The sequence below is a fragment of the Canis lupus genome, chromosome 24 (genome assembly GCF_048164855.1).
Source record: "Canis lupus baileyi chromosome 24, mCanLup2.hap1, whole genome shotgun sequence".
Taxonomy (NCBI): Eukaryota; Metazoa; Chordata; class Mammalia; order Carnivora; family Canidae; genus Canis; species Canis lupus.
The window spans coordinates 12310956-12336305 of NC_132861.1; the positions used below are offsets into that span (position 1 = coordinate 12310956).

General features: G+C 38.0%; 1 protein-coding gene and 1 long non-coding RNA gene across 11 annotated transcripts in view; both read right to left on the minus strand.

Annotated features, from left to right (window-relative positions):
* Positions 1-25350, minus strand: part of MTUS2 (microtubule associated scaffold protein 2) — a 588550-nt gene that overhangs the window by 266653 nt on the left and 296547 nt on the right. The gene's annotated exons all lie outside the window — the stretch shown is intronic.
* Positions 704-25350, minus strand: part of LOC140615765 (uncharacterized) — a 32297-nt gene continuing 7650 nt past the window's right edge. The window contains exons 2-3 of the long non-coding RNA XR_012016257.1: positions 16460-16575; positions 704-15730 (exon numbers count right to left, since the gene is read on the minus strand). This is a non-coding gene — a long non-coding RNA (uncharacterized lncRNA). The remainder of the gene's footprint in view (positions 15731-16459; positions 16576-25350) is intronic.

A 25350-nucleotide genomic window follows, 5' to 3' on the forward strand; every position in this document is an offset into this window, starting at 1 on the left:
TCCCCCACCACCAGTCCTGCATCTACCTGCATCACCTAAACTGCCTCATGGGATTCTCATGCTTCCTCAAATCTCCTGCCTTCTTTTCTCATCCCAGAATAGTATGATTATGCTATTTCCACTCCTATACCCAGCCACTTCTCACCTACCCCCATATGGCTTCTGTCCCCTCCAAATATCAGCACCTTGCAATTTCTAAATCCAAGGGATACCATTTATTCCTTACTCACATTTATATCCATTCATTTATCACATATTCATTCATTTATTCAACATATTCTCAGTAAGGGCTGCTATGACTCAGATATTATGCTAGACTCTTGACAGTGTTGACAGTGGTCAAAAACAATAGTGTTAAAAAAAAAACAATAGTGTGCACGTGTGCAGACACACACAGATTGCTTAACCCTGACGTCTGTGAAGCATTCATCTCCTGAATTCCCTCCTCCCTGGCAACCCTCCTCAACTCTAATTCTTCTCTACCCTGAATGTTGCTATCATCCCGATTCCCCAGTATAGGACCTCTTTCTGGGGCTCTGACATTTCTACCACTTATACAGTGATGGTTTCTATGTCTACACATTTACTGAACTTGACCTAGTTCTCTGCCTATCCACTTGCCTGCTGCCTATTTTCATTTAGATGGCCCACATGCGTTCCAAACATAGCCTGTCCTGATCTGAACTCATTTGTTTGAGTTTAATTTTCCTTTTCATTGTAGAAGAGATCTACTGCATGGATTACATCTTAATGTGACTTTGTATGTTGGTCTGCAACCCCCACAGTAGCCTGAGAATGTCTCCTTGTCCCTAATACAGTGACTGGTATTTGGTAGATGCTCCAATTTTTGTTGAGATAAACAATCCCACTGGCCTAGGGCCCTTTTTGTAATTTTATCTCCTCAAACGATTTCAAGCTTGAGTGTGCAGTTGAATCTTATTATAATAAATTATAATGCTAATTGCAGTCAGAGCCAAGAAACCTAAATTGAAGAAGACATTGAACTGGACATTGCCAACATTTAATTCCCCATGAAATATCAGGTCTGACTAATCCTTTAATTCATTACACCATTTTATTCAGTTTATTAAATGCTTCAATTTACTGGGTAACTTTTTCTCTTCACAGGCCAAAGTACATCGACATGGACAATGGTGAGTCCTCAGTGTACTAGACCCTAAATAACTAAAATCACAAATCAGTTCTCTCTTGTTTTGACAAACCACTTTCAGGAAGATAGAAGACAGCATGTTTGAGGCATTTAGTGACCTCAGAGATCATTGAATTCTGCAACTATACTTGAAAAATGATAGGACTGAGGTTCAGTAAAGTGAAATGACCTGTCAATGTCACAGGGAGTCAGTAGCAAAGTAGTCATGAGATTCCAGACATAGATTCCTACTAATATGTGTTGTACCATGACCCTTAAATCATCCCTTTGTCTCTAAGCCTCATTGCCGAGACTGCTGGCTCTTAGCATTTTCGTCTTCCACTTAGTAACATAACCCATAATTTTAGAATTTTAGTGTGGCACATGGCCACCTAGAAGAAAGAGGACATTTCTCAGCCTCCTTTGCAGTTAGGTAGGACCAAGTAAGTAGTTAAATTCTGATCCATGCAACCCATGCAATGTTAAGTGGAACCATACTGTGCATCTTTTGGAAACTTCTGTGAAAAGAAAGGGACTTGAGCATGTCTGACTTCTCTTCCATCCTACTCACTGGAATGCTGCCATGATTAGAGTTCAGACAGCCATCCTGGACCATGAGGCAGAAGCACTGAACTAAAGTTGGCAGAAAAATATAATAGGACTTGAGGACCAGGACCTGAGACCACTAATGCCAAGCCAGTCAAGCCTTCCCGATTTCTCTAGATTCCTTTTACATTAGAGAAGAATTAATTCTATCTTGTTTAAGCCCTAATTATTATGGATTTTGTGTCACATGCAGACATACCTAATCCTAACTGATTTAACCCATATGCCCTATATTTTCCTCAATTCACTTCCTCTACCTGTAGATCTCACCTTCACCACTACTATTAGGTCCATGTTATCTTCATGATTCGGAAAAACTCCATATCTGCCCCTCTCACCACATAAGTCTATCAATGCTCACTCAAAAGAGGAAGTTCTCATACAGATCCTCTTTCAGCCTAATTCCCCGTGCCTTCTGTGCCAACAGCACACAAAGTCTACTGGTGTTGAGAATGAGTACCCTCAGGTCCTGCAAGATTCTTATTCACTAAATCAGGATTTAATTGTACTCAATGTTCTATATTTTTAGGACAGAGTACAATGAAACACTACAGAAAGTCTTTTGACTAAAACCTGAACAAAAAACAAAAAAAAAAAGATTCTTATTAGCTCTACATTAACTAGAAAATCTAATTGACTAGAACTTCCCCCATCCCCACTCACCAAGCCTTCCAGCAAAATGAAAATCCCATGTTTCCAAATTGTACAATGATCTACAGTTTACAGATGAAGAAGAGGAAAGCTGTTTCAAAGAACTACTTTGCTGCAACAACAAGAGACACACGCTTAATGAGAAGAAGAACATCCATCATCATCCAGGGCTAGAGGTAAAATGTGTCCTTAGCATTTCTCCAAGCTGCCTGTTAGCTGTCACGTGAGCAGAGAGCCTCATTAGTCACACCAGGACCTGAGACCAAATCCCCAGCCCTATTCTGAAAAGCTTGGGGTGATGGGCAGTAAGGAAACCAGATAGGTGAACTCTGTTAGAAATGAACTTAAAATTACTAATATTTGTCCTCAGTTTTACAGACAAGGCATTTCTACATACATCCTGTCACTTGATTAAAAAAATTCAGCCCCAGAGTTTCTTTCTGGAATGATTACTAAGAGCACAGGGTGAAATTTGACTAGAAATTCAGCTCTAATGGTAAGTGGTTAATTTTGCAAGAGGATGTCAGTCTCATGGGGCCAAAGTTAATAAATAGAGTGACAGTGATAATAGTAATAAGGGCATCGTGCAAGCTCCCTTGCCTTTTGGAAACTCTCATTACCCTACATTTTTCTCTTCTCAGATTAATTACATTCTGGTATGTTTTCCTCCACTTCTAAATTAGTTGGTCTCCTCTTACTTGAGCATCTTTCTTTCCAAGGTTGTCTGTCTCTATTTCAAAGTTCTCATTTCTACAGGCAATCTATATTTCTCCATGCTCTCACTAATCACTGCTGTGGTTCTTTTTTGAACTTTTTCTAATATATCGACATGTTTCTTTGCAATGTAGGATCCAGAGGTCTCTTAAGAGGAAAGCACTCAGAATTGACTGGCTTGGAGCAATTAGCTACAAATTAAAGGTGAGGCAATATGAAAGGCATATACAAAATGCTCAGTCTTTGTTCTGGGCATGTCTGCACCTTCCTTAGCATCACCTTTACTTTCTATAGATTTGGCTGATAGTACTTGTAATGGATGACAGTGACCCTTAAGGGCAGCACATGAGAAGTGAATGGAAATGTCCTCACTTGCTTACTAAAATATAGTAGAACAACAGAAAATTAAATATATTACAGCAAAGAAGTAGATAAAATGAGGAATATTTCTAAACTGAGTGGAACATGCAATCATATTCACATGTATAAAATATACACATGTATATAATTATCTATCGATTTATCTTTCTTTCTATGTCTATCATTTACCCCAGCCCCAGCAAAATCCCCTGTATACAATGTACATATTATATTAACACTTCTGACATATGTACAAATTAAAAGCCTATCTTATCTTTCTGCTAGAAGCTCACTGCTGTGAGGTACTGCCTCTTCTAGTTAATATCCAATATAAAAGGATGAATCACATACTCAGGACCATTTCATTTCTACACAACTATTTATTTTTTATTTGTTTTTATTTTTTTAAAGATTGTATTTATTTATTCATGAGAGGCACACAGAGAAAGAGAGAGGCAGAGACACAGGCAGAGGGAGAAGCAGGCTCCATGCAGGGAGCTTGACATGGGACTCGATCCTGGGTCTCCAGGATCAGGCCCTGGGCTGAAGGCGGAGCTACACCGCTGAGCCACCCGGGCTGCCCAACACAACTACTTTTATTGTACTTTTTAAATGCTAAGAAACTGTTACCTAGAGATAACCTTTCCACATGCTTCACTTTTTTTCCCCCTGTGAAACAGCAGGACCTTTTACTAGAGGACCTATGGAGCACAGCCATCCTGGGGCTAACACTCCACTTTACTATCAAAGCTCACTTTTTTAAAATGTCAAGCGATCTATTTTTTTTAACATTTTTTAAAAATTTTTATTTATTTATGATAGTCACAGAGAGAGAGAGGCAGAGACATAGGCAGAGGGAGAAGCAGGCTCCATGCACCAAGAGCCCGATGTGGGATTCGATCCCGGGTCTCCAGGATCGCGCCCTGGGCCAAAGGCAGGCACTAAACCACTGCACCACCCAGGGATCCCTCAAGCGATCTATTTCCTTGTCTTCACTGTCTATGTGGTTTCAGGAGCATTAGTGAGGTCTACTTTGGATTTCATTTGCTGTTTTTCCCCCAACGAGCCCAGGGCACAGAAATCAGAACTGAGGCAGCTGTCCTGTCAAAAGCTTTGGGCCCACAGGTCACAAGCCTAACAGGAAAGTGACCTCATTGGTGAGTACTCCATACATATGATCGAGCTGCTAGTATCAGGGCAGGATTGACATGCACATGACCTAAAAATGATACTGACGATACTACATATTCTTTTCACATACACACATGGATTAATCAAGTGAGAGGAGCCAAATGTGATGGTGTATGCAAAGCATTAGCATTCTCCCCCAAGGCAAAGCTTCAATTGAAGAATCAGGATTTCCCAGCTTGAATTCTTCCTCCTGCTTTGAACTGTAATGTAGTGATCCAGGAATAACTGTAATGAAGATTTAGGGAGGAATGAAGAAGGGGTAATTTGTTCACAAGCCTGAAAATAAAATATTTTGGCTGTCAGTCCTGTCACATTTGAATGCCTAGCCCATTCCCCTGCCTGAAAATGAGGGCTTCCATGTTTGTTCTGGAAATTAATGCATAAACGCGGGTAAAATTAAGTAAGCAAAGGCACAGGCAGAGATTTCTGAATTGTGAATTCTGACCCTTGCTCTGGCACTGTCTATGTATTGATAGGTTATTTAATCTCTTCAAATGTAAGATGAAAAGGGAAGAGCAATTACATTTCTTCAAAGAGTGCTGAGGGAGAGAATTCACAAAAGAACACTGGCTGTTGGACTGTCAAAGCCAAAGCTTTTGATAAGAACAGAGCATCATCTCATATTATTTATTGAGGGGCTGCGGAACAACGTGATTTTCGAAGCGTCCACATATGCAGTTCTCAGCTAAAGTCTAAAATGTCATCAATGTCCATAATAAGCACAAGTCACAGTCAAGGGCTCTGAGTTTTGGGAAGTCAGCATTTTCTTGTTTAGGGGCCTAGAGTCAAGGGCAGTCATTTGCATAACAAAAATATTCAGATAATGTCCTGAATAAACACTCCTCTTCATTTTCTGGGATTTAGTAAGTTGTTTTGGATTGTTCCAAAGTTTGTTCTGTAATATAAACATCAAATTTGTCATAATAGATGCACCAAGTGTTAGCTGATATAATTGAAAATGACATTAGCTCAACAAAATAATATTTTTTACCATGTCCCCCCCCTCTTTTTTTTAAGATTTGGTTTATTTATTCATGAGAGACACACAGAGAGAGGCAGAGACATAGGCAGAGAGAGAAGCTCCTCCCAGGAGCCCGATGCGGGACTTGATACCAGGACCCCAGGATCACACCCTGAACTGAGGCAGAGGCTTAACCACTGAGCCACCCAGGTGCCCCTGTCCCTTTGCTTCCATTAAAGTATAATTAACATACATTGTTGTATTAGTTTCAGCGGTATAATGTAATGTAATGATTCAACAATTCTATACATCTCTCAGGACTCATCATGATAAGTGTGTTCTTAATCCTGTTTACCTATTTCACTCATCCCTCATCTACCTCCTCTCTCTAGTCACCGCCAGTTTGTTCTCTGTATTTAGGAGTCTGGGTTGTTTTTTTATTTGGTCTCTTTTTCTTTGATTTGTATTGTTTCTTAAATTCTACACATGAGTGAAATCATATATTTGTTTTTCTCTGACTTATTTCACTTAGCATTATACTTTCTAGATTCATCTATGTTGTTGCAAATGGCTAGATTTCATTCTTTTTATGACTAATATTCCATTGCATATATATACTACACCTTCTTTATCCATTTATCTATCAATGGACCCTTGGGTTGCCTCCGTATCTTAACTATTGTAAATAGTGTTGCAATAAACATAGGAGGTGTATGTATCTTTTTGAATTAATATTTTCATTTTCTTTGGATAAAGACTTAGTAGTAGAATTACTGCATCATATGGTAATTCTATTTTTAATTTTTTGAGAAACCTCCATACTGTTTTCCATAATGGCTGTACCAATTTGCATTCCTATCAACAATGCACGAGGGTTCCTTTTTCTCCACTTCCTTGCCAATACTTGTTATTTCTTGTATTTTCGATTTTAGCCATTCTGATAGGGGTGAAATGATATCTTATTGGTTTTAATTTGCATTTCCCTGATAATTAATGATGTTGAACATCTTTTCACATGTCTGTTTAGCTATCTATATGTCTTCTTTTGAAAAGAGCCTATTCAAGTCCTCTACCCATTTTTAATTGTATTATTTTTTTGTGTGTTTAATTGTATAAGTTCATTATATATTTTGGATATTGACCCCTTATCAGATATATCATTTGCAAATATCTTCTCCCATTCAGTAGGTTGCCTTTTTGTTTTGTTGATAGTTTCCTTCCCTGTGCAAAAGCTTTTTATTTCAGTACAGTCCCAACAGTTTAATTTTGCTTTTGTTTCCCTTGCCTGAGGGAACATATCTAGAAAAATGTTTCTATGGCTGGTGTCAAAGAAATTACTGCCTATGTTTTCTTCTAGGAGTTTTACGGTTTCAGGTCTCACATTTAGATCTTTAATCCATTTGAGTTTATTTATGTGTATGGTGTAAGAAAGTGGCCCCATTTCATTCTTTTGCATGTGGCTGTCCAGTGTCCCAGCACCATTTATTGAAGAAACTGTCTTTTCCCTATCATACATTCTTGCCTCCTTTGTCATAGATTAATAGACCATATATCACCATGCCCCTTTTGTACTTTGGTAAAAAAAGGACACAAAAACAATGGTTTTGCTTCCCTCTTGTCTCTCTGTTCATATATCCTTTCTATTTCTTTCAGTTTTATACATGCATGGATTTCAGAGAGTAAATGTAATATTACTTGATTAGGTCCTTTATTGTGGTTTATTTCTAAAATATACTCTAATTTTAACTTAATCTGGTTGAAATTAAGCAATTCAAAAGATTTAATTCTTTTCTAATGGTCAAATTTAGAAGCCGTGTAGATGTTCTTAGTTATCAACATTGGGAGAGAACACAATACAATTCAACTTACAAAAAGCACTAAGCTAATTTCATTTAGAAAGTAGTTTCTTAAAAACAAAAAGAGAAAGAAAAACTTTATTTTTTAAAAGAAGTACTTTATTTTTAAAAAGTCTAATAATTGGTTCTAGAGATTACTGGAGAATTAAATCTTAAGAACACAAGAAACCATCTGTGATATTAAATGCAAGATATATGGCTTGATAGATCATCTTGTTTTTCCATAAAGTCACACACATTACCTTGTTGGAAAAACTGAATTAACTACAAAGAGGCATACTGAAAAGCAACTGAAATTCATTTACTTTTTATCATCAATTGAGCCGGTTTATTTTAAGCGAAATTAAATTTAAAGGTTAATAATGTCAGGCTATTGATCTGGTGAATATTTGAATGTCAAGTTGTCAAACAACTTTTTATATAAGTGAAATATAAAAATATCTCTACATAAAGCCTATCTGTTTTGGAAGTCTATATGTAGGTACATATCAAAAACCACTGCTGTAAACAGCTACTATTCTGACTTCCCCAATAAAAACCTAGCTATGCAAGTATGGTGTAAACACAGGAAAAAATAAATTGTATACATTTAAATCCTGGACATTTATTGTTGAGACTTGGTGGTAGATGAAGAAAACTTCAGGATGGTAGAAGTGGATAATGGGCTAACACTAATTAATAACAGCAGGAAGACTCACAAGTTGTTCCATGTCTAGAACTGCAAGAGCAAAGAAGCCCACAATATATTTAGTAAGAAATGACATCTCAGAAGGTTTGTTGAAGGGTTCATTGGCTGTAAGATTACTATATAGGATTCTAATTCCAACTTTCTGCCAGTCCTGCATGTCAGCCTGTTTTCCTTTTCAATTCTATGGATCAATAAAATTTCAAAGCCCCTATAAGTTTCTAATCTAGACGTATCATTATTTACACATAAAATCTTAGTCCTAGAGAAATAGATATTGCAAGAAACTTAAAACTCCATGTCTTTGTTCTTATTAGGATGAATGGCTAGGTTATTCTTTTGACAAAGCAGCATTCTGTTTTCCTCAATAGCTTTACCTTGATACGTGTTTTGGTAAAAAACATGCTTTCTCACTGCATCAACTTTGTGGAAATTCAACTTCTCATGGTATTTAACTCTTCCTTAGAGTTTATTGATTAATAGAACTTAGTCTATTGATAGATCACTTAATAGTGATCACTATTGATCACAACAGTCTTAATAGATCACTGTCCTTAGTAGAAGAAAAAATGCATCAGAGCAGTAGGAATAGTTTCTCAAAAATTTTGCTTTCACCCAGAACAGTGTTGTTAATGTTGCATGAATAGCGGAAATGTAATGGTAGTCAAATAAATATAGAAGAAATGATTCTACAGTGAGAGGATGAGAGATCTAATGCACAGCACAGTGATTATACCCAATAATACCATGTTACATATTTAAAATTGGTTAGAGACTAGGTTTTAAATGTTCTTACCACAAAAAAGATAATTCTATGATTGCTAGAGGTATTAGCTATATTGTACACCTTACACATACACGTTATCTATTAATTATATCTCAAAAAACTGCTTCTGCAACAGAGTCTACTCATCAAAACGCAAACCCTTTGTCTGAAATATAGCAAGGGTTTTAAAAGAAATTTTTTTATACCAATAAATTAGCCACTAAAAAACGGACTGGTCTCACGTTGATTATCTTCACTTCCTCCTAAATTTTTTTTTATTAAGGCATCAGGATACACAAAAGAGAATATCATGATAAGCAAAACCAGGCAAAGTTCCAGCTCTTAAGTGGCTCTTGGACTATATACAGGTGAGAGGGATAATGAAACAATCTCAAATGTTCTAAAAATGCAGCTCTGAAAAAAGCTATGAAGGAAAGAATGCAAAGGGGGATATTATGTGTGTGGCTGGGGTTGGGGGCATGAGGGTTAATCTAGTGGAGAGGTCAGGACAGGCTTCCCTGAAGATGAGATGCTTTAGCTGAGCTGTTAATTTGTTTGAAGCGTGAAAAGAAACATAAACCTGGGAGCGGAAAGTAGAATATGCAAAGACCTTGGGTCAGGAGGAGGCATGCAAGCACCTGAAGGATGGTGAGGACTGTGTTGGTGGAGAGAGTGAGGGCAACCTAGTGGGAAATGGCACTAGAGGGCAGAGAGGAAGCAGAGCTCATGGTACCTCAGATTTCCTGTAGGTAGTTTTTTATTCTAAGAGCACGGCAAGCCATCTAGGTTCAAGCTTTTCCATATTTTCCTAACTATGGAGAAATAGTCACCCCTGTTCTTAATGGTAAACCTTGAAGAAATTTTTCAATACTTTGCAATGATACATTTCTACCTCAAACAAATCTTGTTTTCTATAATTTCAAGGATTATATAGAAAAAATCTATATATTTTAATCTTTTCTTTATCATTACTAGTAGAGCACCCTAATTTTAAATTATATTTATGTAAAGTGGACAAGAACTATTTCCTACTTGAAATTAATTCATAAGACTAATACATAAATATTTGTGGTGTCAGGATTTCCTCAGAGATTTTTTTTCATGAAAGTACTCGTTATTTTAAATATCTTGTAAAAGAATCTTATCATTAGTTATTTTCTCTTTGTGATTAGGTCACAAAAATGTGAATTAAATCCACATGCATGTTATCCCTAGATGAAGGATGGGAATTCCTCAAACCAGATTTATATGATAGATTGACAGTAGAAAGGCTTTTGTCCCAAAACACTGTCAATAACCAATTTTAGAGCCAACATCCTTGAGTACCAATTATAATCACTGAAATCATTAAGATTTATGTAAAATATCTGTCTTCCTACCACAGGGCACATTAGCCAAAATTGCATCAAAAATGTATGCTGAGTGCACAGTACTGCTAAATTTAGGACAGAAATAATGATGCAAACAATATGAGCAAACAGAAACAATGCCCCCAAGTAAAACAGTGCTGAATAAAGCCTGGAAGGCAAAGGAAGAAAGGACCCTCGTTTCATCACGGGCACAGGGTCCCTTCTGGTTGGGATTCACAGGGCAGTGCGTCCTGCGTCCTCTTAAATCCTGCCCTCCCATTTCACCCTCCAGTCATGTTGTCTAACTACCCATAAGCAGACTTGGGTAGATTTTGTGGTGGGAAGGAGAAACACTGTATAACAACTCTTTCTTCTTCCCTTATTTTCTTGGGGATGAGGCGATCTGCACTACAGACTTGCTCTGGCTTCTCAGAGTTGCTTCCAGGGCAGTTAAGAAAGGGCGAGAATTAGAGTAACCAGCAACATTCAATGAAAAGGTGCTTGAGCTCTGGGCACACAAGGTCTGAGCACAGACGTGTCCTCATCCATGTAAGGATTCAGGACTCATGATTCCTGGTGAGGGAGGAAAGATCATGGAGATTATTCTCAAACTCTTACCCTAATATATATATGACTGAATTCATTGGGAAGTCCAAAAAAGTCACACATGTGGATTGCAATAGTGGCTATAACAAGCTGGAGAGAATGGGCAGCACATCCCTACATGGGACTGCTCTGGAACACCCTGGGCCACCATGGGGTCAGGATGGGCTGGCTTTTCACAGGCAGTGAAACGAAGTCAAATCCTGGGGTCCTCTTAACTTAATCTGACCAATCACCACATTACCTCTGAAGATGCACCAGAGCCAAACCCAGAATGGGAAGTGAACACACAAATGCATACATGTGCATACACACAAAAACATACATGTACACTGGTGTGCTGACCCATATAGAGTATGAGGCAAAAGGAAAAATGTGTGCTCCTTTAGACACATACTAAAATATCCTCCCATATTTTGAACCAAGTAGAAAAAGTTAATAAAAACTCTAAACAAAAAATAACTGCATACAATACCTGCTTTGCTCAATCTGTTCCTGCACAATTGTCAACCCTCATGAACCTACCCAACAGGGGATGGAGTGCCTGGCCACATGGACGAGGAACAGCTGGCTGTTCCACATGTAAAACAATACAGGGTCATAAGCCAAATTAACTTATGACTATTTTTTTAAGATTTTATTTATTTATTTGAGGCAGGGAGAGAGAGAGCAGGGAGGAGGATCAGAGGAAGAGAGAGAGAAGTAGATTCCCTGCTGAGCAGGGAGCCCAGTGTAGGGCTTGATACCAGGACACTGAGATCATGACCTGAGCCAAAGCCAGATGCTTAACTGACCGAGCCACCCAGGCACTCCTACAACTTGCTTTAATTTAAAATTTTTCATATTGTTTGTAATGAAATTTTTTACATTATTTTTATTTCTAAAATATTGCATTAAAATATTATTTACTTCATTATCTTTGGTGCCCAAGATGAAGCCTTCACTCATAGCACCCTAATCCTGGCCCTGTGACATGCACCCCATACACATACATTATCATGAACACATCCACATGCATAAACACACACATACCCTACATACACAAAGGCTGGACTGGACAAGATCTAATTTTTAGGGAGTAGGAGATATAAGACACAAAATACCTGTTTCATAGCCTTCAGAATCCATTTGGCTCTCTGTGTTCCTTTACAGTCCCCAGCAGACAAGAATCAAACCCTTCAGCTGCATTAAGAACCAGCAGCCAGCCTCAGGAACACTGAGTTTTATTTAGACCCTTATGGGTTTGATGGGTTCCAGTAACTTAACAGTCCACCAAAAAATAGTATATGAAGAAGCTATCACTTAAAACCCTTTGTTGACAATACCTGTACACTCTGAATTTAGACTCACACCAAGCCTTATCACCAAGAATCTTATCAAGTAACAGTGAAATTTTCGCTTAAAAAGAGCCAAAATAACATGGTTTAGAAAATATAGCATTTATTTTAATGGACAAATGAAGTCTCTTTTAATTTGATCACTCAGTAGTTTGTATTTGTTTGTTCAGTAAACATTGTCAAAGGAATGGACTGCTGACAAGAAGAAAACCACTGAAGGGTGTCAATTCATTATATATTTAAGTGTACTGTTTAATAGATTGTGATTCTACCCTTTGCTAGGCAACATACACACCCACTGAATGTGGGATGCATTTAGGACCAAGTAGACAAATTCCTGCCTCTAAGGAAATTAAATTCTGTTCCACATAATAACAAAATAAATCAATTATATAGTTATGTGCTATGTGTATTGGTTGCATAGTGTTCTCCCAAAATTTATGGCCAACAGGAACCTGTGAATGTGACCTTATTTGGAATAGGGTCTTGGCAGATGTAATCAAGTTATGCTGAGGTCATACCGGCTTAGTGTGGACCCTAAGTCCAATAAGATTGATGTACATATAAGAAGAGGGAAATTTGTACATGGAGAGACACACAGAGGGAAGACAAATGATGCTGCTGGGTCAAAGGAAGTGGGGACTGTGTTAACATCATGTAGCTCACTGATGGTTTCAGTATCTATTAGTAAAATCCTAATTAAAGAGACTTTGAAAGAAAATGGAAGAATTTGGTACAAGTACAGACAACAGTATCATAAAGTTTTGCTGAAAACAGGAACAACTTATTAATGTTATCTTGCAACAAAGTACTGTAATATCTCAAGTTGGTCAAGTTCTTCAGTGGCCATATTAGTAATTAGTCTATTTCTTATAAATACCAAGTACCTAATAATGTTATATATAAATAATAGATACTATTTAATTATATAAATATAAGCTACATCATTTATACAAACATAATAAAATTATGTAACTTTTTAAATCAAACTTATTTTGAGATCATTATAGACTCATATGCTGTCATAAGAAAGAATAGAGAGCTCCTGTATGTTATATACACAGTTTCTCCCTATGGCAATAATGTCTGGGAAAACTGTAGTACAATATCACAACCAGAATCTCACCACTGATACAAATTGCCAACCTTATTCCGATTTCCCTAGTTTTACCAATAATCATTCATGTTTGTGCGTGTGTTTTTTTAAAGATTATTTATTTATTTATTTATGATAGACATAGAGGGGGGGAGAGAGAGAGGCAGAGACACAGGCAGAGGGAGAAGCAGGCTCCATGCCAGGAGCTCGACGTGGGACTCGATCCCGGGACTCCAGGATCACGCCCTGGGCCAAAGGCAGGCGCCAAACCACTGAGCCACCCAGGGATCCCCTGTGCGTGTGTTCGTACACAATTTTATTGCCATCACAATCAAGATACAAAAGAATTCCATTACCACAAGGACCCACCCTCATTGTTATAACCATACCCACCTTCTTCCCACCATCCCATCTCCCATCTGTAACCCCTTAACTGCTAACTAATCTATTTTCCATTTTTATAATTTTGTCATTTCAAGAAGGTTATATAAGTGGAATCATACAGTATGTAACATTTTGGTATTGACATTTGTCATTCAAAATAATCTCTGAGATTCACCCAGGTTGATGTGTGTATCAACAGCACGTCCCTTTTGATTGCTGAGTAGTATTCCATTGTATGGGTGCACCACAGTGGTTTAATCATGTACCTACTGAAGGACTGACTTCTGGGTTGTTTCTGGTTGGGGACTATTACAAATAAAGCTGCCATTAATATTTATGTGCAGGTTTTTTTGTGTGAACACAAATCTTCACTGCTGGATAAATGCCCAGGGGTATAATTGCTGGGTTATATGGAAATTGAATGCATAGTCCCATAGGAAACCACCAAATTATTCTCCAGAGTGGCTATACCACTTTAAATTCCCTCCAGCAGTGTATGAGTTACACAGATTTTCTGCATTCACCAGCACGTGGTATTGTCATAAGCTTTTATTGTAGTTGTCCTGATAGGTATGTAAAGTGATATCATCACATTGTTGTTTTAATTTGCATTTCTCTAATGGCTAATGAATTTGAGTATTTATTCATATGCTCATACACCATCTGTATATCATCTTCCATAAAATGGCTATTTGTGTTCTTTGCCTGGTTCTAACTGTTTGGGTTTTTTCACTATTGAGTTTTAAGACCTCTTTATGTATAGCAGTCCCTGTAGCCTATCTTTTCATCCTCTTAACGGGGTCTTTGTGAAGTAAAAATTTTACATTTTGATAAGGCCCAATTTATCAATTTTTTCCTTTTATGGATCATGAATTTGATGTCCAGAGTTCTTTGCTTAGTCCTAGGCCTAGAGATTTTTCCCCATTTTTTTCTTAGAAGTTTAATAGTTTTATGTTTTAAGTCTGGAGTATGTATGTGTACATGCATGTACATGTATGTATACACACATACATAAGTATATATACATCATTAAAATTACTCCAAAATTTATTATAAAACTACCCATTATTTTTCGTATATGTCCTTCCAATGTTGTATTTGTGTTATAAAACTTGCATTCCTGTGTGTTTTTTAGAAGTTTACACACCCACATACACAAACATATGTATATGTCAACTTTAAAAACACAAAATTAAGATTATATCACCTAACTTTTTAAAAAATATTTTATTTATTTATTTGACAGAGAGAAAGAGAGAGCACAAGCAAAGGGAGCGGCAGGTAGAGGGAGAGGGAGAAGCATGCTCCCTGAGGAGCAGGGAGCTGGATGCGGGACTCGATCCCAGGACCCTGGAATCATGACCTGAGCCAAAGGCAGACACTTAAATGATTGAGGCACATAAGCTCTCATCTGATATTTTTAAAAAATATTTTATCTATCTATCTATCTATCATCTATCTATCTATCTATCTATCTATCTATCTATCTATCTATCTATCTATCTATCATCTATCTGTAGTACAAGAAGGGGGAGAAGGAGAGGGAGAGGAAGAGAGAGAGAGAATCTTAAGTAGACCCTACGCTGAGTGTGAACCCCCACACAAGGCTCAATTTCATGACCTGGCAACTGAGACTTGAACCAAAACCAAGAGTTGGCCACTTAACGAACTGAGCCACCCAGGTGCCCCTCGCCTGACTTTTTCAATAACAATCATGAACACTCTCTGTATCAACATTTTCAAAGCTACACAGTGCCTCACCATACAGCTGTTGGAACAGCTGTTCCAATCTGTTTAATATATATTCCATGATCTGTCATTGAGGTTGTTTCCAAAGTGCTGTTCCACCAAACTGAGCTTCCACATTTTCTGAGCTCTGCTGATTTCTGCTGGGGTCCTCTGGTGGTATGCCTACTCTGGAGATGGGAGCTTGTATGATGAGCCAGGTGTGCTAAAGAATAGATGCTGGTCTCTATCCTTTCTCATGACTGATGTCCTTGGACAATGGGTTCCCTGAGCATCTGAAATTTAAAGAATTCAGGACTCCTTTGGTAAAGAACCATGGGGAAAAATTAACAAGGCTGGGGGCAAGGACACCATGCAGATTTGGGAGCTAACTACCTGGAAGGACATGTTTTTCTTTTCTCCCCACACAGTGTCCCTTCTGGAGAGGTGGGTGCAGTGTGTGGGTGAACCAGTGGACCAAGGCAGAAGAGACAGAAACACGTGTACTCCTTATCTCTTTCAGACTCCTTGAGTGTGACAAAAGCCAAGGAGGTGTTTCTTTCTCCTGTGCCTTCCTTGCTTGACAGAAAATAACTCTTCTGAATTGCCAGGTTTTCCTCCCCTAGCCCAGCCCCCTCTGTGCTCCTCACGCTGCCAGGATCTGACAAGATAGCAGCGATTTCCAGCTTTGTAGACTAACCTGGGCTGAGCCCTGGTCCTTCCATTTCCTATTTTTTAATTGGAAAAAATGAAATAATAACTCATCTCATGGAATCATCCTGAGAGCTAAATAAGAAAATAGGTGAAAAGAACCCAATGCCTAGTGTTTAGCAGGCCTTCTAGAATTAGTAATGTTTTGAGGGATCCTGTATGGGATTCCTACCAGGATCAAAGTGTTCAACCTCCTGGGAGCAGAGACACTTGGGGGAGACCAGGAGGGCCAGGCCCCCCGGAGTGAAGCATTTTGACTGTGCCTCTGGGACAGTATTTGGTTTAGTCACTACAACTGTGATGTTAAAACCCACCATGAGGAGGCGCTCACACCACGAGTCAGGGTTCAATTTTAAAAAGTCAGACATTTAATCCGGCTTTCAAGTTTCCTTAGAACTTCTTCCTCTGTTTTTATTTTGTCACTCAGAACCTTTAAAAAAAATAAAAATAAATAAAAAAACAGATTTTACTTATTTATTTATGAGAGACACAGAGAGACAGGCAGAGACTCCCCTGTGGGGAGCCCGATGTGGGACTCAATCCCAGGATCCTAGGATCACTACCTGAGCCAAAGCCAGATGCTCAACCACTGAGCCACCCAGGCACCCCTCTCAGAACCTTTTTAACAAACTTTTTGAATTAACATTAATTGGCATTATGCCCAACACTGATCTTTTCTACTTCATTTGGTGAGCTATGATTTATCTATGGTAACCTAGGTGTGAAAATTCACCCTGGGAGTGTGTGTCGGAGACACAGATTCCTGGCTTTAGCTTTGGCGATTCTGACTAGTGGCCACACACAGGGTATTTCATGTATTCCTTCTGATTTGGGGAAGTCAACCTCTCTAGGACAGAGAGAGACGTCTGAAGCCTGGAGTGGTGGTCATGGTCAGGAGACACAGGGCTGAGACTACAATCAGCCTCAGAATTCAATGTCATGGGTACTCTCTACTCCTTCAGGGCAAGTACTGAGTTTGGTTACCATGGTTCAATGTTGAAACAAGAATATTACCATCTCTAAATTACATAAAATCTGAGTACTTCTTTGTAGGGTCCATTTTTCACTTAAAGATACTAAAAAGTCGAAAATACCAAGTATGGGTGAGTATGTGGAGAAACCAGAACTTGTATACCCTGATGGAGGTAAATTGCCAGAGCTACTTAGAGAACATTTTGCTAAATTAAGGAACAGTGGAGATGTGGAGATGCACATATGACCAAACAATTCCACTTCTAGACCCACAGAAACAGTCACATGCACGCACAAGGAGACATGTGCAGGTATGCCCATTCAGCACAGTTTGTAATAGCCCTGCACCAAGAATAAACGTAAATGCTCACAAGAATGAGATGAAACATAGACAATGGAGTTTGTCGAATGTCACTGCAGTAATAAAAATGAGTGAATTAGAGCTGTATGATGAACATGAATGAATCTCACAAATGATGAACAAGTAACAGAATACAGAACACTCTGATATCTTTATCTGGCATTTAAGGATATGATACTATGTTATGTGCTAATACATGTTATTGCCATGATGTCCATAGGAAGTATATACAGCAGTGTCAGACTTCAGGGTGCCTTTGTGTGACTAGGAGAATACAAGGAGCTTTTACCCTGTCTGCACTGCTTTATTTATTTCAAAGGAGATCTGAAATAAATCTGGCAAAAGTTAAGATTTACTCATTGTGAGTGCTGAGTAGATGGCTGTTTGCTTTGCTATTCTCCAGTTTCCTATGTTTGGAAAACTTTTGAATAATTTTTAAAAGTGACCAATACAGCTATTCTGCAATACAACTATTTTGCACTAAGTAATAATCCTTCCGATTCCAAAGTGCTATCAGATTTATGAGACTCTCCACTTGAATCCTCAGAGTAACCCTAAAGTAACCATGGGAAATGTCTCCCTTTGAAACTCAGAGCAGCTAGTGACTCACTTCAAATCACAGAGCCAGCAAGAGGTAAAGCCAGGATTCAGACCTGGGTTCCAAACCCACCATCTTCTCCCCTTTCATCCAAAACCCTTCTAGAACTCTTCATTTGTAACGAGCACTTCAGTGCCTTGTATTGTGTAACTTGAGAGCCTTCTGTCAATGGCAGGTAGGATTTTCATTTGATATATTCAAGTGATATATTCAGGATCATATTTGGACCTGTAACTGCCACACATGGGCACTTGATTCATTCGTGATTTATTATTTTTGACCACTGTCAACCTTTCAGTTTAGAACTAAAAACCAAGTTTATAATCATTTCTAATCCAATCCTTAAAAATGCTTCAACATAATTTGTTTGTTACATGATTATTTATGATCCTAAAAATGATAGCAGCCTAGATTAATTAACAGCAGGGCAAGGATTAGGTTAATTGTGGCTAAGTCCATCATTAATATTTTAGTCATGGGAACTGAAGGAATGGGTAAGAACAGTATGTAGCCAGTGTGCCTGCACACTATTATGGCTAGTGTCCATTCTGATTAGTTCCTGCCCATGCCTCCTGAGTTGGTATCTGTACTCTACCAGTTGTTAAATATCTTTAATATCACCATACTTATGATGAAACATTAAGTGGGAAAAAACAGAAGTTAAATTTTATTACACTATGAGTACAGTCAGAAGAGATATGTATACATATAAAAATGTATGTACACATACATAATTGAGTTAGATGTTGGGAAAACTGGACAGACACATGAGAAGAATGAAACTGGGCCACTTTCTTACACCACACACAAAAATAAACTCAAAATGGATGAAAGGCCTAAACATGAGCCCTGAAACCATAAAACTCCTAAAAGAAAGTACAGGCAGTGATCTCTTACAACATATTTATAGGTATGTCTCCTCAGGCAAAGGAAAAAAAAGTAAACAAACTATTGGGACTACACTAAAATATAAAGCTTTTGTGCAGCAAAGGTAAAGGTAAATCTACTGAATATGAGAAGATGCTGGCAAGTGACATATCTGATAAGTTAATATCCAAGTAAATAAAAAACTTATACAACTCAACACCCAAAAAAGCACCTACAAAAAAACAAAAAAAGAAATTATCTGATTAAAAAATAGAAAACCTGAATAAATTCCCCAAAGAAGACATATAAAACGTTCACAGAAACATGAAAAAACAGTCAACATCACTGATCATCAAGGAAATGCAAATCATAAGCACACTGAGGTATCACCTTATATCACCTTATACCTGTCAGAATGGCTAGTATCAAAAAGACAGGAAAAAACAAGTGTTGGCAAGGACATGGAGAAAGGGGAATTCTTGTGCATTACTGGTGGCTGCAAACTGGTGCAGCCACTGTTGAAAACAGTATGGAGGTTCCTCAAAAAAGTTGAATACAGAAATATCATATGATCCAGTAATTACACTATTTACCTCAAAAAAACCCCAAACACAAATTCAAAAAAGACATATGCACCCCTATGCATACTGCAGCATTATTTACAATGGCCAAGATACAGAAGCAACCAAAGTGTCCATCAACAGAGGAATAGATAAAGAGGATGTGATATTTACATTTATGTTTATAAACATAAATAAAGAAATATGTATATGTGTATGTATATATATATATATATATATAAGGAATATTATTCAGCCATAATAAGAATGAGATCTTGCCATTTGCAATTACATGGATGGAGCTAGAGGACATTATGTTAAGTGAAACAGAAAAAGACAAATACCATATGATTTCGCTTATATGTAATACTAAAAAAATAAAACAAATAAACAGACTCCTAAATACAGAGAACAAACTGGGTAGTTGCCAGACTGTGGGGGATTGGTGCAATAGGTGAAGGGGATTAAGAGGTCCAAAATTATAAAATACGTAAGTCACAGAGATGAAAAGTGCAGCATAGGGAATACAGTTCACAATGTTGTCATAATGCTGATTGCTGACAGACGGTGACTACACTTGTTGTGATGAGCACTGAGTGTAGAATTCTTCAATCACTATGTTGCATACCTGAAACATATAACACTGTATGTCAACTATACTTCAATAACAAAAAAGAGTAATGTTCTGAAAGAAAAATATGTACACATGCATAATTGAGTTGAGGTGTTAGGATTCCTGGGGGTTTTCCCTCGACTATGCAAAATTTCCACAATATTATACTGATTTTGTAATTTGAAGATTAAATATTGGAATCTTTTTTTTTTTGGCTGATGTCTATCCTGAGTCTGCTGCTTTATGATCCCGTCCATCACTTTTCACTCTATTCTGCTCCGTCCCATGAGGGCACAGTTTGTGTGCCAAGGCGGTGATGCGTGATGCATCACTGGAAGCGGGCAGACAATAAATAGGTCTACTTTGTTTCCAGCGATAAGATCAAATGCACTGGACTTACTTTATGTGTTTCTATTTTGCTAAGGGCACTACAAATTATATAGCGATATGGAAAGACCAAATGCTATCAGCCCCTTTTAATGAAATTCTGATCCTCTTAAACCACCCAGTTCACTCGAGTCTTATTTTCCTTGTTGGGGTGTGAGAGAAACCCACACATCTCAAGGCTGAAAAAACGTATGTTACGCTATCGGAGAAAATAGTTTCATCAAATATAGGTAAACCTTTCAAATTTTCTAAACCCTTATGATGGTATTATGTTTTATCTTTATCAACCTTCCTAACCATGAGAATTCATCCTTCCAATTCAAAGAAAGGAAATTGGAACTTTAAAATATAGGTCTGGGTTTCTTGTTACAGATCTGTATGTGTTCAGGATGCCTCTCTCATGGCATTTGATTCCATCAGCAGAAGCTGGCAACAGTTAAACTTATATTCTTTTCCACTTACTGTTTTGATAGGGGCTATTTTAATGTGACTTAATCTTCATACCAATAATTTTTCTTCTTTTTGAAATAATCAGTTTTGTAAAAATTATAGACTCAATATATAAGGGGAAGCTATATGGTTATGAATTGTTAATAGGTAATACATAAAATCCAATCCAGCTGAGCCATATTAAATAACTTCAAGTGGTATAAATCTGTCAGACAATTAACTATATAAGCAAAAGCTCTAGCATATGGGCATGATGAGAGGTAATTTGAATTCATTTCATGCATTGCTCTTCCTGCAGAAGTATCTAGGAACGTCCCGACACTTGGCCTTTTATCTGGCATCCTAATATTAGCCGTGCAGAAATCCCATTCTACATTATCCCTGCAAAAGTATATTATTTATGAAATTGATTCCTGGCACATTGTGTTGGGAGAAGGTCAATGGTTAATTGATTTAGCCAGTGGTAGGATTTGCTATGTTTAATAATGCATGAGATGATGGCCTTTTAATTCATTTATATTTCTAGTCAGACTATAGACTTCTGCAATATCATAAGAAAGATATGTAAAATGATTGTATAGATTAGTTCGTGTTGCTTTTAAATATTTGAAAAGCATCTGCAAATTGAAGAGTAACCAAATGAATACAGATGTTAAATAATGATATAGTTCACGATGAAAATCTATAGCTTAAAACTCGTTTTCCCACAAATCTTAAATGTTTTCAACTAAGAATTTATTATCTACTAAATTGGTCTACAAAACATAGTATTTTAGTGTGTATAATTTTTGTAGTTAGAACCAGTGAGTAATGTGACAGCAAACCCACTGTTGAAACAACACAGTCATAATTTGCCAAATACCTGTTAAGACCTTTTGAATGAGGAAGATTAGGATCTTTTAGATGCCTGAGGCTGGTTTTCCTTCCAGCCACCTGGCTATACTTTTGACTCCTAAGAAACTTCTTGACTGAGCAACAGAAAATACAGGTCAGAATCAGTAATACGGCTCTGTCTCTTTTCCATCCAAACGAATAAAACTCAGAGACTCTAAAATGCTACAAGGATACAATATCACCTAATCTTTTTTCAACCCAAGTGAAACAGTGTTAAATAAAACTTAAGAGGAGGAGAACTGAGGAGTAGAGGCAGGGGGATACCGCGCTCATTCAGTAAGAGCCAAGCCAGAGAATGGGCAGAATGGGATCAAGTCCATGGCACGTGCATAGCCAGAAGCTGAGCGGGGTTGTCCTGGGCTGGAGGTGATGCTGTGAAGGGGGGATCCACCAGGTGACAGGCACCCTTCTCCCCAGGAGATGGAAGCACACAGGGGGAAAGTATCATGGCCTGAGTCTCCTGATACCCTTTTAAACCATTTTCAGTTGTAACACCGTATGAGGAGAGGCTCCCAGGATGGTGGAAAGATGTTGGCAGAGTGGCAGCCAGAATGTGTGTGTGGAGGGGCGGGGAGGGAGTTGGAGTGGGATTAGCTCATTTGTTCCCAAGGGAAATAAAATATTGTGTGTTTGAGGGTGATTAGTTAAAATTTATCAGTTAAATTCTACCATGCAGAACTGGAAAACCTAAGTTTTTTAATCAGTTACTGAGGTATCTTTAGGCTGTTCATAGGTTAAGAGTAATGGCATGACAACTGACCTGTCTTGTCTAACCGGACAATTTAGCTTCGGTTTTACTTTTTTTAAGATTTTTATTTATTTATTCATGAGAGACACAGAGAGAGAGGCCGACACACAGGCAGAAGGAGAAGCAGGCTCCATGCAGGAAACCTGATGTGGGACTCGATCCCGGGACTCCAAGATCATGCCCTGGCTGAAGGCAGGTGCTAAACCGCTGAGCCACCCAGGGATCCCTAGCTTCGGTTTTGGAATGCACCACTACAGTTCACTGTAGTATCCAGATCTACCAGAACTGTGGCTTTATCCAGATCAGCCAATTTACAAACAACTTTGGATTGCTTAAGTGGAAAGCATTATGGAATTCATCTGGTATAACTCAAATGTTGTATATGTAAACTTGAAAGTCAGAGGATTAGGGGATTCTTCCAATGTCACACAAAAGATCAGACTCCTAAGCCCATCAAGCACTTTCCTTTCTCACTTTAAGCCTCCCATATAAGAAAAATGAAAGCATCTAGATCATACTTTTAGGAAACCCCTCTCTATCCTAACGCCTCTTAAATATTTATTATGGTGATTATTTAGTCCTATTCTTAAAAAAATTCATTGAAAACAGTTAAGTGGGTCAAAGTGAATATTAGTATTGTGCATATAAAATCCTTCTTTCACATGCTTTATGTGCTAGAATACAGGAAGAATTTGGTTGCAGATTGTGGCTCCGGTAGACATTTGTAATTGCAGAAATCATACATGATTAGCTAGATGGTGGTTCCCATTTTATCAGCTAAAGGAGTTTTCCAAGGAGAGGATTGGTGTGTGGCTATTATAAGGTGCCAACCATGAATTTAATCTAAAGGATGTCACAGGGTTGTCAGATGAACACTACTTCTTCCTGAATGTACTTCACTGATGGTTAATGAGTGTGGCTTAGAATCAACTGAGTAGCAGATTCAGCTTTGACTTCATGACATATAGGCTTTATCTGAATTTCTTTTACAATGGATATAATTATAGCCACCTTATTAAAGTTAACCAGTATATCTATAACCACTGTTTGTTACTTGTTTGTCCTCGGTTTGATATCTCATTGATGAGTCCACCCTCATTAGAAACTGCCACACAGGGATCCCTGGGTGGCGCAGCGGTTTGGCGCCTGCCTTTGGCCCAGGGCGCGATCCTGGAGACCCGGGATCGAATCCCACATTGGGCTCCTGGTGCGTGGAGCCTGCTTCTCCCTCTGCCTGTGTCTCTGCCTCTCTCTCTTTCTCTCTGTGTGACTATCATAAATAAATAAAAATTAAAAAAAAAAAGAAACTGCCACACAATAATACTTCAAAATAATATTTTGTTCATTCATTCAATAAACATGTATTGCATACTTAATATATCTTATATTGCACTAGGCATGCTGCACAAATTATCTCTCATCCTCAAAACAATCCTGCAACACAGGTTCTATTGTGCTTCCCATGTTACAGATGGAAGGCCAATGAACTCAGATCTGTGTACAACAGTGCATCCCATCCACTTCAGCAAGAAATATGAAGATTATAAACCTAACGTCATTAGTCTTCACACTGGCACTTAGTCATACTTGCATATGTAGTAAGTAGCATTGCTTGTTGGATAATTTATTTATCTCAGCTGCCAAGCAAACATTTTACTCCTAGCCTGTTTACCAAACATTAATAAGGAGGTCTGATTTGGAGTTCAGAATGCCAAATACCGTGCAAGTCTAACATAATGATAGCAGCTGCTAATTTGGTTGCATGATGACCTAGAATACGAATTGTCTGGTAATTTTTTTTAAAACATCTGTGTAAAGAGCTGACATCTTTGGATCAAGAAATGGGAGTGTCAATCTGTTTTAAATTATAATAACTGCTTCTCAAAGATTTAATTCTCAAATGTATTCGTAAAATTTATATTGTTTTAAATGGAATAAGCAAACCATGTATTGATATCAGTATTAAAAATCAAATGCCTGATACCCCAGTTTCTATAATAGTGATATGTCAAGAATATTTGCATCTCATGTGTGGCTGCACACTGCAGCCAGGGCAAAGGAGACACTCTCAGAAGTTACGATGCTCTCTTTATTACAAAGGCATTGGTATTATCTGACACTTTAATGTAAATTTTTTTGAAGATTTCTTTCATTCATTCATTCATTCATTCATTCATTCATTCATTCATTCAACAGAGAGATGGTGACAGCCAGAGACCACATGTGGGCAGAGCAGCAGAGGGAGAGGGAGAAGCAGACTCCCCACAGAGCAGCGAGCCTGATGCGGGACTCAATCCCAGGACCCTACGGATCATGACCTGAGCCAAAGGCAGACGCTTAATTGACTGAGCCACCCAGGCACCCATAAATTTTGATGAAGCACATTATGTAATGAACTGAGAGAACTGAAGACCAACAGTAACAATGATGTTTTACAACAAATGCAGAGGCAATATTACATATGACAGTAGGAGACATAGTGGGTAAGAGAATTACCCCCTCAGGGCAGGGGGACCAGGTTGCCATTAGAGACAGACTTTTTACCCTGGTGTCTGAACCAATCATGTAAACGTATATCATTTGTGCTACTGTGAATCGGTTATTTTTCCTTCTAAAACTATTTAGGCTGGCCATATTTGCTATTATAGCGGAAGCATACAAAGAGAGAGATTTCTATTGAATGCTTTGGCAAATATTACAGAGGTGAGTTGCCTAAAAATTTTAAAGGACTCTTAGAAGGCCATGAAATGGCAGG